This window comes from Mus caroli, unplaced genomic scaffold (assembly GCF_978045245.1).
Source record: "Mus caroli unplaced genomic scaffold, Mus_caroli_1 scaffold_6, whole genome shotgun sequence".
NCBI classification, from domain to species: domain Eukaryota; kingdom Metazoa; phylum Chordata; class Mammalia; order Rodentia; family Muridae; genus Mus; species Mus caroli.
Window position 1 is genome coordinate 145,577,392 of NW_028227261.1, and position 6,000 is coordinate 145,583,391.

The 6,000-nt window shown below is 42.1% G+C and overlaps 1 protein-coding gene across 1 annotated transcript in view; it reads right to left on the reverse strand.

The window, feature by feature from the left end:
- The window catches only part of Clvs1 (clavesin 1), a 190,330-nt gene extending 184,731 nt beyond the window's left edge, over positions 1 to 5,599 (reverse strand). Inside the window, exon 1 of the mRNA XM_021161296.3 lies at positions 5,454 to 5,599. The gene's annotated coding sequence lies outside the window, so the exon portion shown is untranslated. The remainder of the gene's footprint in view (positions 1 to 5,453) is intronic.
- Between the last annotated feature and the right edge of the window lie 401 nt (positions 5,600 to 6,000).

A 6,000-nucleotide genomic window follows, 5' to 3' on the forward strand; every position in this document is an offset into this window, starting at 1 on the left:
CAAATTTTGCCTACTTTCAGATAGGAATTCTCCATACCAGGGTTGGGAAGAGTTTGGAAGGACAGAGTGGAGACCTTTAATCATCAGAAAGTGTAGCGTGATCAGAATTTAGTCCTGGCTCACTGTCAGCATTCCATCACCTCTACCTCAGCCCTAACCCAGGGCTTACTCCTTCCCCATAAATATTCATTGTGTAGACTCCCTTGGATCCTTTTAAAATAGCAACCAAACACAGTCATGTGCTTCCATTTGCTCCTGTTCTGGAGAAAGGTTAAAAGGAAACTGGAAGGAGTTCCATCAACATAGAGACACTGAGAACTTCTTACCCAAAATAGATTTCTGATCAAAATGAAAATAGACTAGGCCTCAGGTACATTGGAGCAATTTGGCAAACTGTTGACTCCTGAGTTCTAAAACACTCTTTTGTCATTTTTGATGGTTTTGTCTGACCAGGCAAGAGGAGGCTAGGCAAGCTAGAGGACAGAAGCTCTTCCTCCTGCCTCCACACTGCTTAGGGTGGGACAAGGGTTTTACTAGGGTGCTTTTCACTTTCTAAGCTTGGGGAAAATGGTGCACAGGGGAGAGGGTTACATGCATGTTAAAAATTAGACTGAAATGTCATCCTAGGATATTGCTCCATCACCATATGAAGAAGCCCCAAGCAGTTGGCAGTCCATAGCCAAAGTGGATCAGCTGTGTTTGGTAGGCATATCTCTGGGAGAGGAAGAGAGGAGGTGGAAATGCCTAACTACTTTGTCTCAAAGGAAAAAGATGCTTCCCCAAATAGACTCCATGGTTTGAGAAAAATAATATAGAGGTGGATGAGCAATGAGGCTCCCCAAATTGGGATTAAATTACCCCAATTTGGGGTAATTTACTTGGCTTTTCCAGGACATCTAAGTAACCGGGACTCTTCTTATGAATGTAGTTGGGACAACAATGGGCCCAGCAAGGATCAGAATGAAGAAACCCACCAGGCAAACGTGGAATGGAGAAAGTTGCTCCAGAGTTGCATGAGAGGAAAGAAGAACTCAGACTTCTTTTCCCTCAACTGACCTTGGAACTGCCTCAGAAGTTAGAATGGTTTGCCTTTCATTGCAGTTAAAGGTCATTACTAATTACACCTGGCTGTACAAAATTTAAATAAGAGGATAACTGTAGTCCTTCATTTTTCAAGGGAGGTCCATTCACCATGTTAAGTGAAATAAGCCAGACACAGAAAAACTAAATATGGTTTCCCTCACATATAAGAGACAAAACACATTGATTTGGCAGAAGAGAATAGGAGTAGAGGCTGCAAAGGGAAGGAAGAATGGAGAGTTGAGACAAGTACCAGAACATCACTGGACTTGAGTAACAAGCTCCATTATTCCAGAGCACTGTGGGTCAACTACAGCTTACAATGACTTAACAAATTAAGTCAAATTAAACAAAATCTTAACAACAGCAGAAAAGTAGGAAGGTTCTTAATGCAAGGAATTGACAATTAACCTGATTCGGTCACTGCACATTATACACATTCATTGAAAGATCACCCTGTGTCCAACAAATATGTGTAAATTTTATGTATCAATCAAGAATTTCACCAAAGGTAGCCCATTAATCAGTAGCAATCTCATAAGGTCATAGGTTATTGGGAACACAAGACTACTGAGATGTACCCCTGACTCACTGAATGAACAATAAAATCAGACCTGAGAAGCAATGACCTCAAATTGCTGGGATAAATGACCTGTCCCAAAGCAAATTTCACAATGTCTGTGGACATCAGTACCACAGTAATAGAAAAATAAACATGTCACTAGCATATGTGTTCACATGGGCAATGGCTTTCATGGCAGCTTACTGTATCACCCTATAAATTACATCCACGTGTGCTTGCATACTATATAGCACCTAAAAATAAGGAACAGAGGAAGAAAGAAAGGATGGGCTAAAGAGACAATGAAAGGCAAAAGTGGGGAAAAAGAAGAATGATGGGGAGGGAAAGAGGAAGAGGGAAGGAAGGAGGGAAATAAAGGGGAGAAATAAAGACAATGAAAAAAGGAAGTGTGGGAAAATGTCAGCTGACCCCATTTTGAGAAGTTTGCCTATAAAGCCTGTAACTTGAGCCCCTCCATTCTCCCATGCCCCACTGCTTTGTTCCTGTTTCTTCCAAATCTGTAAAATTCAGAACATCAAGGAACCTATGCATGTGACACATATAAAGGTATGGACGTTTATGTAATAGTGTTTGAGCAATAATAGAGTCTGAATTGAGGCAATGCTATTTTAAGAAACAGAAATAGGCAAGGGATAGCCAGTTATCTGAATGATATCTAAGAATCAGAGATTCAGCTGTTAGTGCCCAGGACACAGAATACCTCACCCTGAAACATTCTTCCTCTAACAGAAGTCAAGCCGAACAAAAGCACCTGGGAAATTAGCCTACCACAAAAGGGCATTTTCCATTTGTCCTGACATAGAGCAAGTCTATAGAAAATAAACAACACAGGGTGACCTGATGGGGAAAACTAAGAGAAGGTGGGGGAATAATGAACTTATATCTGAATGCATAAAGGTTTTTTATAGGGCAGTGTCTGACCAGCTGGTCAGGTGAAACTTCCTTTAAGCCAAGAAAAACTTGGATTGGAAATTGAGTCCAGCTTTCTCTAAAGAGACACAGCACTTGGGCAAATGAGGGTCACAGACTTGTGGTCATTCACACTGTGGGCCCTCTCTTAAAGCTTCCTTCCCGGGAAATCTGGATGAGTGATAATTATCTAAACAATGACTGTTTGGGGAAGGGTGTAAGAATGGAGGACCAGCTATCTCCATGACCCTGGGGGGGTTCTCTGAGTTAATATATTTGTACAATTGCCATGCTTTTTATCTCTGTGCTGTGTGTCACCTCCTCTGCCTGAGTCACAGTGTCACAAGAGAGAGAAGATCAAAGCCAGCCAGAGTCCGTTTATGAAGGGTGGTTCAGCAGCAACAGAGTCTGTGAAGTCAGGGGCAGATTCTCAGATAACAGGGTGTTTCTAGTAGCAAGCCCAAATATGTAGGCCGACATAACCAGTTCTCAGAGTACAAGACTTCATTCTCTAGGAAATGGACCTCTCAGCTATACACTCAGATTCTAAAATTCTGTACCCTTCCATAAACACATCCACAAAAAGGGCACTAGGCATGGGGAAAAAATCTTTCTTTTTGCCTTTAAATACATTTTTAAATTAGAAAGTTTTGTTATTATCAATATGAAAAATAAACAGACCTAGCTAAGAAATGTGTGAAAGCCACAACAGTAGCACGCTATAAAAATTAATAAGCTTGGCATATTTCAGATAGGGAAAAGAAGCATTGCTTCTGAGACAGGTGCCTGTGAATCCCCCTGAAGCAGCCCTGCTTTGAAATCTCACCAGCCTCAGGAAATTGCATTAAGTACAGGAAGACAGCATCTTTGGATGCTTTGCATTCAGGGCCTGTGTTTCTGGTGAAGCAGCTCAAATTGGCCACACGTACACATTTTCCAACCTCCTGGTCTGGACCATTGTTTGCACACAGATAAGGGACTTTTTTTTTTTTAAATCTTTCCCAGAGTCTTGAGAGTCCCTGGTTGTTGTGCATATTATCAGTCTAAGGACAGTAGCTATGTGACTAAATGCATAGGCTTTGCCAAATATTTTCATGCTTTAAGCTTAAAAAGTGAATAAAATTTAGAGAGAAATAGAACTGAGCCTAAGTTCATATAATTAGTAACTATACACAAACTTTTGTCATGACATGACTAGTCCTCATCCATAAAGCTTATTGAGCATAAAATTTTGCACAAAGCTTCTTCCAGAACATATCTGTTTGTGAGTCTCTATTCTTTTGGGTGGTGCCTCTAAAGAGAAGCAAGAACAAAACTAGCTTCAGTGTCCCTTCTCCAAGAGACAGATTAAATACACCAGGGTACTGTTGAGTGGGGCTTTCTATGCTTTAGTTTAAATATTCTTGTGACCAATGACCTAACAACATTTCTACTTAGATACCACACATTGAAATTAAGATTCCAATTTTATGTTGACAAAAACAATAAAAAAAAATACAAAACAAAAACAGCAGCAAAAGAAACTACAATACTTTGCAGTTCGGTAAAATCAATTCAAAGAGTCCCTTTCCAGACACTTCTTTATGACAGGTGAAAGCACTTGTTTGCTGTACTTTGTTAGCTCTTATAAAGCAAACGATCCTGGTTAAATCAAATAGGCGCTGTGACCTAGGCCCGGACCATCAGGTCCAAATTAATGGGCTATTTGAAAGATGTTCCAACTCCCCATCAGCTTTGATAGAAAAGGATAGCACTGCAAAGCAGAGCCAGGCAAACCACGGTTACATAAAATGCCTTTTCAATTTCTGCACTCTATTACCCTTTACTATTTATAGGAAAATGGTGTTATCGCCTGATTACTGAGAAAGCACACAAAAATCTCGCCTTCCAAATCTGAGCCAGTCCTTGACTAGTAATGAACAAAGCCAGGCCATCTGCTCTGAATATCATTACCACTTTGGCCATTTGGGCAAGGGGTATATCTGTTCTCCTTCTAGGAGAGGTTTAAGATTGGGTAATTGAACTAAGTAGACAAGAAAAGGAGATGTTAGAGCAAATAGAATTTCCTAGTGGAAGCCTTATTTGTTAGGTTCTTACGACCGTCATTTTATTTTTCATTTTGGCCACAGAGTTAACCTTTAGGGTTCTCATTTTATAAAAACAGTTCAATAAAAACTTAATTTCAGAGTTTCTATGGTAAATGCTTAGGAAGAAAAACAGCCATGTGGGTGCTGTGAGTCACCCATCATCCCCCACCCTGCTTCCTGGTGACTCTCCATTGGAAAACCAGAATATCAGGACTGAGCTAACATTTCTTCCTGGAATCATACTATGCCTCAGGCCATGTTAATTTCCTGAACTAAACAGTCTCTAATCTGCTGAAAGGCATCTGGCTAACTGCTGGTGTCTGGCAAGTCCCCATCTGTCCCTTTGCTGGGGTCTCTTCCTGCTGCCTCCACTTCCCCTTTCTCTCGAGCAGGCGTCTCTCTTTGTTTTCAGGGGGTCTCTCCACCTGAACTTTCCCTTCTATGCCTGAGAACTTGAGCTCTTCCCTCTCTATCTTGCTGACCTCAGGCTTTGTCTAAGTGACAAGACACAGTTGTGTGGACTGTAGTTACCGCGCCGGTGCTGGTGGAGATGATGACGGCGATGGTGGAGATGGGGTGCTGATGGCTGGGGAGCGCAGGCTGTGTGGCGTGGCAAGAGGATGGACCGCAGAGGCGGTGAAGAGTGGGGTGCAGAAGGGATGGAGTGCAGTGGGATTGCAGATGGGAGCTGTCCACGCGCCGAAGTGCTGAAACGCCGCAGCCATGGCACCGCTAGAGCGGGGACGGGCGGGGAGGCTCTGCGAACACAGAAGGAAGAAAAAGGCAACAAATACCTTCACACCGCCGCCCAGGCTTGCTTTGAGAATGTGTTTCTGCAGGTGTCCTCGCGGCTGAACTGGGTGGGTGAGATCCCCTATCCTGGCAGTTGGAGCTCAGATTTCTCTAGAAAGCTGTGAATGAGAGCCCGGGCTGCATGGGGCTGTGATTTGGGTAGGAGGCGTGTGCGCCAGAGACTCTGTCCTTCCGTACCAAGCCTGGCTTTCCCCTGGGTCCTAAATGCCTCCGCAGGTTGGACTCACCCATTCCGGCAATACAGTCTAAGGATTGTTGTAATCTTTTAATAACTAGGACAAAAAGTACTGGAAACCACCACTCTCCACATTTAAAGCAGGCTCTTTTGGGCAGATTATTTCAAATTTCAAACAAATGGTAAAGCACCATATGCCTATGGAAAAATAATTATTTTTATTAACAAATGACATGACATTCAGAAAATGGGCTGTTGGAAAAGGATCAAATTAAGGCTCTATCTTGTCAAAATAAAAACAGGTAAGTTAAATACATCAATGAAAATTAAAACATTTAACAAGCAAGTACAAG